The 9,915-nt window shown below is 39.3% G+C and overlaps 1 long non-coding RNA gene across 1 annotated transcript in view; it reads left to right on the plus strand.

Annotated features, from left to right (window-relative positions):
• Nucleotides 1-6,770, plus strand: part of LOC141278056 (uncharacterized) — a 42,298-nt gene extending 35,528 nt beyond the window's left edge. The window contains exon 4 of the long non-coding RNA XR_012330272.1: nucleotides 5,854-6,770. This is a non-coding gene — a long non-coding RNA (uncharacterized lncRNA). The remainder of the gene's footprint in view (nucleotides 1-5,853) is intronic.
• Nucleotides 6,771-9,915: the final 3,145 nt, after the last annotated feature.

Raw genomic sequence — 9,915 nt, forward strand, 5'->3', positions numbered from 1 at the left:
ATTTAGGAATAACCTAAAGGGAAAAAAACTGAAAAAAGAATACACAAACACACACACACACACACACACACACACACTCACGTATAACTGAATCACTTTGCTGTACACCTGAAACTAACACAACATTGTAAATCCACTATACTTCAATTAAAAAAAAATCAATATAGCCAAGTGTCACCCACGCATTTCTAAATTGCAGTTGATTTTCTTTGGTAACAAGTTAATGGGAGTTCAGGAAGATTATGATTTTGTTAGATCCAAATAATTTGTCTAGGCAACCCTCCCCCCAGCAATTTCTCTATTTCACCTGTACGTTTAACCATACATTTCTAGAAAGTACCCCCGTGGAAATCATTGAAATAGGTTGAATACCTTAAAGTGAAATACATATATAATCTGTACATATGTAATGGACATTAAGAAAAGAAGTCATCAAAATCCTACTCGCTGCCTTCAGCCAGAGTTCTAGGAACTGTCACATCAGTGACACCAGCAGAGCAGTAACATTTTGGGTTGTTTTTAGAGATGAAATTCTGCAATGAGAAGAAAGAAAGGCTGCAATCCTAACACACCACAAAATGTTCTAGACTTCCTATTATAAAAAAAAAAAATTGGCATCTGAGATCTCCTAGTATGAATAATTTTTGCCTGTGTGAACAGGGCTGAAATTTGCTTTCTCTAATTAAACTCCCATGAGACTAAAGCTGCTTTGGAGTTGGTCTTACTCAGAGAATGCTTTTCTCCTCTCCTGCTCTTCCTCCTTCCCTTCCAGTTTGTAGAGAGCTTCCCAGAACCCCACTCCATATCTCAGAAATGTCATCAGCTTCTTTCAAACCACATGGAGAGGGTGGGGAGCTAGATAGCAACAAGAAGTGATGAGCAGTGAGTGCCTCTCTGGTCCTGTGTGGATCACGTGGTTCCCCAGAGCCATTTTTAAAGAAAGGAATTAAATTGACATGGTTATAACCCAGTTGACATGCTTTGCAATAAGAAAAGCCGTTGAGTATATTAATTTTTGTTTTGGACTATTCTTTTTGAGGAAAGTGTTTGCCCATCACAGTGAAATAAATAAAACAATAGCCAGTCTGCTCCTTCAAAAATACTAGTGATTACTTGATATGACTATAGAGCTAGCATTATTTCCTGAAAAAATCCTGACTTCATGTCGTTTGAATTGCAGTCCATACACCTTTACAAACCAGATACTAAACCTGCAGAACCAGTCTGAAAAAAGAAGGGTAACCAAAGGCTACCCAGTTACAGCCTGGTGGTAAAAGGGCTCAGGAAAAATGTGTAGCTGTGACTAGAAATCAAATATGGGTAAGGAGAAAATCTCTCTCTTTGTCCAAGGGAGTGATCACATGTTGACAGCTGGAATTTACATGGCTCCTTATTCAATAAACTAGCGCCTTCCCTGCATTCCAACATCAGCAGCACAATGGTGGCACAGATGCAAACTGACACATTACACACGGTCCAGCTGCCCCGTCCACTCTCCTTGGACCCCTCCGCCCCCTCCTGAGCCTTCTCCATCTTTCTCCAATGTGAGCTTTCACTTGTGCAAGACCTAAACATACACTCTCATTCAATGGTCCTTCTATTACAGGTCCTTGATTTCATGTGTTTTCATATGCTCGCCTGCATGCAGGATACGAACCCTACATGAAAGATAAAAAAACAAATAAGCAAAACAAAGCCAGGACAGGATAAAAACCCAAACAAATCCCTTCCACTTTGTTGTCAGCTCCAAAAGAGCTGGACATGATCAACGTTTCCCATATCAAATATCTCGTCAACATCACAAACCCTTTTTACGTTGGGTGTACATGGCTTTCTTTATGAACTTGAACCCTAAGAAAGTGTGACCTGTGGAGTAACCAGTGCTGTCATTAGTGAGAACTATTTTGGTTAACTTTTGTACAAAAATAGCCATCTGGAAAGAAAGGTAAACGTCCACAATACCTGACAATACGCAATGCTTTCTTTTCTCCCAATTATTTTGGCAATAGCATACACTTCTTGGTTAAAAGCTTCCATTAAGAAGTTCCAGAATTTTTCCAGGAGGGTTGCTGTAGTGGGAACAATCGCAGTTTATAGTGGCAGTGTATATTATTCAGAAAAGCCCAGCAAAATGCATGAAAGGTATATGGAATGATCCCTTGGCTTGCAAAACAGTCCATTCGGTATAGTTTTCCTGTGAAAATATACATTTTACTGATCACGAAGAAACTCATTAGTACTTCCCGCACTACACTGTGTTCCTAAAATGTGGGAAATGGGAAAAAAGGCTTTCTGTATTATGAAGCAGTCATTAAACTTTAATCTCTACCACTAGGGGGCGAAATGGAGTTCTTTTCTAAACTGACGGCTGGGCAATCAACCATCACATCATTGTAACATTGAAGGCACTTCAAAAAGACTCAGATGTTTAACTATTGTGCTAGTGATCATACATTCATATTGGGCTGCAGGCCAAAAGAGAAAAAAAAAAAAAAAGCCAGAGAGTTGCAGCTGAACAGCTATAAAGTGGTGAATTTTACCTTAGAGCAAAACCGTCTTCAGTGACAAATTTCAAAAGCCATATGTATGCGATTTTCATGAAAAGCAGACAACCCTAAATTTCTTTGTTTAACTGGAAGCGATCTTCCTCACAGAACAAGCAGGTTCTTTTCTGCAGTTTCCCTTGTTTATTGTGCTGTTACAAATTTCACTTTCCTTTCTAGTACTACAATCAGGATTCTAGAAATGCTGTTTAATGCCAATGGGTATTTCGTTAACACTGCCACCTCCAGCATCTTTAAGGATATCACCTCAGGTACGACGTCACTGATGCAGAACATTTAGTCTTCTGATAAAATAGGGTGGTTTTTTTTCCCCTTTTAAATGAAACCCTCCAACCCAACTTTTATCTATGGTAAAAGCTCAAAGTTCCCATCAGGCTTTGCCAATACAGGACATTATGATTTCCCCCTCAAGTGGTTAAAACACTGAAAGTGGGGAATCATTAGAATGTGAGCATTATTTCTCACAAAAATAGAACTTCAATTCCTAGGACCTGTTCAGAGCATTTGCTTTTTAAGTTTGATAGCCAGATATTTCAAAGATACTCTGGCATATTAACACACCAAAACATAAGCCATGGCAGTTATCTAAATTAATAAACTAAAGGGATAGATTTGAGGTGATGGGTAAAGTCCACCTGTCAGCTAGACATTCAGAGAGTCTGCAAATTCCAATTCCAATTCCTTTGGTTTTAAAAAGAGGCAAATTTAGCTCGATTCCTATTTTCACTAAACTGCAGTCCCAGGAAAGCTGGAAAAGTCCCAAGTGAAGTGTTGGTTTGGCATCTCCCCTGCCCCCACCTTGTTTCCAAAGCACAAGACAGTTTTGTAAATAGAGATAGTGCCGAAAGGAATCCCCTCTTCCCTTTTACATCAGGAGTGTTACTTGATACGTATCAATATTTCCTGTCAGCTCCAACAAAGCAAAATCTTGGGCCTTCTGGTCTCCTTAGATGGCTAAATATCGTTTGCTTAAGTCAGCGCGTTCCAGACCTTTTATGTGGCCTGACAGTTGATTGGGAGAAGGCCCACTAACTTTCTTAAAGTGTGCAGTCATCCGTTTGGCGGCCGGCTCCGGGGGTTCCACATGAAATCCTCTTTAGATAAATTCATACTTGCCCAGGGTGATTAGCCTTACAGCTTGGCTGGCTCACTTGTCTTTAAAAGCAGGACATTTGCGATCAGTGTGAGCCTGAAGTTGTTTTCTACACCTTAACTACCTCTCCTGCAGTCCCCAAAGCTGGTGAAGGAAGATGCAACCAAAAAACAAAACAAAACAAAGAAAAAGAAAAGAAAGAAAGAAAAGAGAAAGGAAAAAGAAAAAAAGAAACTTTTTTTTCCTCCCCTAAGATGACAGGCTGAAGTTGACAACCTAATCCTTCAGGCTTGTCTTACTTACTGAAAGGCTCAAGTAATGTCAAAGGAACCATCTGATAACAGTCTTCATGCCAAACCTAACAGCTTTATTGCAACAAGAAACTTTCACATTAAATTTCCATGTGTTTTCTCTCCACACTCCTTAACTTCACGGCCCAACCTCCCTCTGTGTGTGTGTATGTGTGTGTGTGTGTGTGTGTGTGTGTGTGTGTGTGTGTGTGTTTTCCCAAAGAAAGATAAGGCTTCCCTGCTTCAAAAACCAGATAGAAATTGTTACAGAGGGCCAGCTGGGATATAGTCAAATTAGTGGATTATTATTACCTTGGGGACGTTGGAAATCAAGTTTGTTATTGGCAGTTCCTGTTTCTGTAAGAGTTGTTAAGAGCTAAAATTTAAAGAGTGTTGGTCAATCAACAGAATGTTATTTTCTTAAGTGGGGAACTGCTATTTGTCATTTTTACTTTGCTGCTGCTGCTGGACGACCTGCCACCAGGTTTACCTCTAATTCTAAACTCCTACTTTATTAGAAATAATGCCAGTCTTCACAGAAACATAAAGGACATTTTTCTTCACATCTAGACTTGTGGGCTAAAAGAGAAGGTGGGTGGGTTAGGAGTCTCACTCTGACTAAGAAATCTTTTAGAAAATGGTATCGAATTGTTGAGCGTATTTGAAAATATAATAAATACAGACATTGTCATATAAATAAGAGCAGCTCATTCTTTGTGTATTCTTTGGATGTTATGGAGAGAATGTTTTCAGTAAAATACAGATCCTTCTGTGCTTACACTTTGTGACATTCTTGCTGGGACAGTTTTACATTTTGAAGCTAAGGAATTCATTGAAGAATTTTAAAGTCCATGTTTTCTTTTGTTTTGTGTTTGTTTCAGCTGAGGATGGTCTTACTTCTCCCTGTTCTGAAACCATTTTAAACAAAAACAAAAAAAACTGACAACAACCTTGCAGGGAACTCAGAGTAAACAGTCTTTTGCTGTTAAGTAAAATAGTTCCTTTAGGTAAGTTACTTTTCCAAGGAAATTACAGTATATCTCAATGTTGAATAGCAGGCTTTTTCTACCAGTCTGATCGATGTTTAGGAAAAAAACAGATTTTTGAAAGTTAGCCTATTTTATAATTATGTGTCTGATTGCAACAGTGAAGTGTCTTCGTTAAAAATATATTTTTTAAAAAAGATCTCACTATTTCCTTCCAAACCTTCTCTAATTCAATTGTGTTTACCCTTGGATCTGCGTTATTGGTTAGGTGACTAGATTGATTAAGGACAGACAGGGATACAGATTTCTAGCTGAAGAAACTCTTATCAAGGGATTAATCAGCTGGTAAACTGAATTACAAATATATAAGCCAAAAAAATTGTATTTCTTAATAAGATCTTTCACAGTATATTCTTTAACTATTTTTGAAAACTACATTCACAAGTTACATCACATCTCTAATAAACTCTGCACCGTGAGCTGCAGAACCTTCCAAGATATTCTGCGGAGTGTGTTGTATTTTCCACATTTCTATATTTAAAACAAATTCCCTGCCCACCTAACCCCTTGTTAAATTCAGAGAAACACAAATAACTCATAAACTTTGCACTGAAATGAGTTTGTTTTGCTTTCATGCCTAGTATTGCTTTTGAAATTGTTCAGCAGTAAAGAAAAGAGAAGGCTGCTGGTATTAGCTTTAAACACCAGCTACAAACATAGTGTCTTCCTATTTATTCTAGGTTTTATTTACCCCAAATCAAGGCACAATATATTTATTTATAATGAGTTTTATAATGGGTTAATTTCACATATGATATCTGAAATTTCATACATATGAAACAAACCCATTCTAAAAAGAACTCAAAGTATAAGAAAACTAAGAATTCTGACTTTGGTGCTTTGCTATGTCCATTTTGCAGATGGGGAAACTGAGGTAAGATCTTGGCCAGAAGATTACTCAACATGTGCATTAATAGCAAAAGCAGCTAGAAGACTGGGAGATTTTACCATCAGGAAACATGCACAAATACCACCATTCCCAGAAAGCCCGTCCAAGCTGTTTTGTCAAAGGTGTGTCTGGAAAAGGTAAATGCAAACTGAATCTGGGAGGCATCTCTCCTTGAGGAGCAGGAGGAAAAAAAAGTCATGCACAGCTATGTTCCTATTTTAAAAGAAACCCCTTCCGAGGCACGGAACTTGCCTGCTTCTCTGAAGAAACAAGGCGGATTATTTCAGCTCTCTAGGGCTTGGAAAGTGTGTTTGCAAGAGCACCCTCATAGCTGCAATAATAAACATCTCCAGCTGCAAGAGCTCTGCTAAACAAGCCTGGGCAACACAGTCCAAATTCCTTTCCTTTGACCATCTTAGATGTCCCCTGCAAGAGGCGAGTCAGGGAGCCGGCCCTGGAAGGGTCCTTCCAGCCCCGCACAGCCCTGAGCTTCCCCAGAAACACACGCCCTCCCCCAGCCTGCCTCTCCACTTTTGTTTTATTTACGAATATGTTGCCAGAATTCCAATGAGTTATCTATTCTGTGGCCCCGTCAATTTTCCCACCGAGGCCTTGTCGCCGGCTGACTCAGGGTCCAGTCGCAACAGTGAGAAGAAAAGACCAGAGCAAAAGAATTCTTTTCAACTTTTTTTTTTTTTTTAGGTTTCACTCATTTCTCTCTCTGCTTCCCCCCAGCCTTCTTGAGCTCCTTTACCCCTTTCTGTTACAAGATCGCTCAAATTGAAGCCCTGGAGGATCCTATAGGGAATGCATAGGATCCCTGGGAGAAAAAAGCCCCCAACAAGCTATACACCAGATGTATAACGTTATATGGTCAAACTGGCAAACACAAAAGCTGAAAAACAAAAGGCGTGAATTAGGGAGAGGCATTCAAAGGCGTGTTTTCAAAACAGCCCGGCCAAGAGCCTGGATCCCCCTCCTGAGACTAAATGCTTGAAAGAAAAGGTGCTAAAGAAAGAAAGGAAAAGGAAAAAAAAAAAGCCCATTTTTTCTAATTAGCTGAGGCCTAACAGGCACTGAATTTCGCAACTAGGTTTCATCAAGGGGGTTGTGGCTAGTGAAACTGAAAAAATATGCTTTTGAAACCTGTGATGGAGGCCTTCCTTGGACCCAAGATAGATTCAGTCCTCGGGCTTTTCTTTTCCCGTCCCTGGCTTTTTGGGTCCTGCCTTGCTTCCTAGGTCCATCCCACTTTCACACCTTTCCCCCAAAGTACAAATATTATTTAGGTTTAAAAAGAGAGCAGGAGAAAAAGCCACAATGGTGTTCCCACCCCTCCTTTCTGTCTCGTTGGAAGGGGGCTTCTCCACACCAGCAACAGCCCTCTGAATCACTATGAATCTCATTCCAAAGCACCGCCAGCAGCCAAGGGGGAAAAGGTGTCATTGCAGACCGAGAGTGTGTGTGTGTTTTCCGTAAATGCTGGGATTAAGATGAAAAACTCTCCACCACTGTGAATTTAGATATTTGGAGGATGATCTCTCGCTGTGAGTTTTTTCCAATGCAACAAGGCAGTGTTCAAGACAGCAAAGTGGATTCCCCAGCCTTGCAAAACGACACAGGCAGACAATTTGAATTTTTAGAACATTCTTACTGAAAGGGGACACAACAATGTCGTGGCCAGAGACTGATTGGTCTTCTGCTGTCTGACAGATTATGAACTTGCATTCTTCAATGTCATTTTTAAGAAGAAAATAAAACAGAACTCGTGGGTAAGAGTTGGTGGGCAGCCCGAGTTGTGCAGGGAGGCAACTTTAATTGCCACACTGTCTGGCTTGGATGCCTGTGGTCCTGCGTGCTGTGTTTTAATAACAAACGCTTGTTCTAATGAATTAGCCTTATTAGGGGCTTCTCATATTCTTTCATAAAGAGCAGAGCTATTCTGAACTTCTGAATGCAACAGTCTCTTGATATTCTCACACAGATAGCTGTATGTGGGATTGCATTTCCTCCCCTGTATTTTCATATGGCTCATATATTTTTTTTCGTGGCAGAAGAGTGAGCGGCAGAAAGATAAGAAAAGTACTGCACTTGCAGGTACAGGCCATACACCCAGGCCCATCAAAGACACTTGCAAACTCGCTGAAAATGTATTTGCATTTCCAGCTGAACAATCTGGATTTTAGTCACCTCCTGCATATTTTTTGAATACACTCGTGGCATTGGATAAAACAGATTCATTAGCTTTGATTAACCTTCTTTAACTAGAGTTAAATACCTGTTGTAGGCAGCTCAGATACCAATGCAGCTTTAAGATACTTTATCATGTTTAAGACTCAATTACTGTTGCAGTGAATAAGAATAAAACATCACAATAAAATGTGGAACAAACAGCCACTCTAACATGCACGGCAAATAATCATTAATTTATAACAGCAACTTTCCCATTTCTATGGTTCTTCTGATGGCTGCACTTAATTCAGGTTGAGTACTCTGGAATCTGATGCTCATCGAAGAATCTGGTTCCCCTGCTTCATTGATGTTGACTTTTTTTTTTTTCTTCTGTCTTACTGCTTGAGTTTGGAGTCTCAGAAGGCTCTTTTAAAAAGTTGAAAAGAAAATAGACAGAAAAGGGGAAACTAAATCTAAAACGGATTCTGTAGAACTCGGTCTGTAGGTGAGAGAGCAGATTAAAGTGTGATGGGACTTCAGAAATTGAGAACAATTTGTCAATAATTGGAAACATTTAAATATTAAATGTTAGAAAATTTAAATATTAAACACAGGCCAGTAAAATCAGCACTGAGCCATTTAAAAGAGTCATTTTTATAGGATCTGCTAACTCTTTAAGAGCAATGGCAAGGTCCATTTTGTGCACTTTGTGTAGAAAGAAACAGAGCTAGAGCATAACTCCAGCACACAATGAGTTAATTTTGGACAGGATTTGACTGAACCGGGAATAATGAACAGTGAGATACTGCAGCTTTCAGGCAAAACAGAGTAACAACAATTAAGAAAGAGAGAGAGGGAATAAAGGGGGGAAACAATCTCCACTCAGTTAAATAACAAGAGCAGTCCAGTGTTTGAAACAGATAAAACAGAGGCCACCAGGAACGCTGCTGTTCCCGTTGCTTGCTTTGTGCCTGGAAGTGGGAAGCCTACAACATTTGTGAGCCAACTGACTGCGGGTTTCTTCTCATCTGCTTTAAAATATTTGGTGTTGTCGTATTTCCATAATAACCACAACCACACTCTCCCCTCCGAAAATTCCCCCACAACAGCAGATGTGTGTTCTAAAAGGAAATGGAGACACTGATATAATCAGACACTAGTTAGAGCGCTTTCATACTAAATTCTCCAGCAAATTCCCAGCAACAAAAAAACTCTCCACCACTGATGGAATTAATCTAAGATCCTTGATTATTTGAAGTTCTAGAAGTTTTCATTTTGCATTTTGTTGGTGAATGTATAGGGCTTTATTTATCAAACTGCAGCGTAATTTTCCCTTCAGTTTGAGGCTGTGATTGTGAAACAAATAAACTGAAACTTATGGGCCTGTTCTCTCCAAATTTAGTTCCATTATCACTTCAAGAATGCACACTACTTGATGATACAAAATAGGTGTATGTAGCTGGTTATTTAGTTGCTAAATCAGCAGTATGTTGGGTCTTTTATCGTCAGGTGTGTGTGTGTGTGTGTGTGTGTGTGTGTGTGTGTGTGTTTGTGTGTGTGTGAATTATATGGCAGCAATACATCTTCCAAGTATTTTTTTTCCATTTTAAAGTGAGAAAATATGAATGAAGTTTTGCAAAGGCTTAAATAAAAATAAGACATTTTAAATAAGGGCACAATTGAAATAAGTTGGGATGGGGTAGTAGTGGTTTTTAAAATACCATATTTTATCAATATTATACCTCTGTCATAGCTATGGCTTTCTGGTATGTATCGATATGCACTTAAAGTATATTATGTGTCCCACAGATACTCTCGAGCATAAAAGAACATGAAATATATTTGACTGTTTTTGGCAGTA

This window comes from Tursiops truncatus, chromosome 2, assembly GCF_011762595.2.
Source record: "Tursiops truncatus isolate mTurTru1 chromosome 2, mTurTru1.mat.Y, whole genome shotgun sequence".
Lineage (NCBI taxonomy): Eukaryota > Metazoa > Chordata > Mammalia > Artiodactyla > Delphinidae > Tursiops > Tursiops truncatus.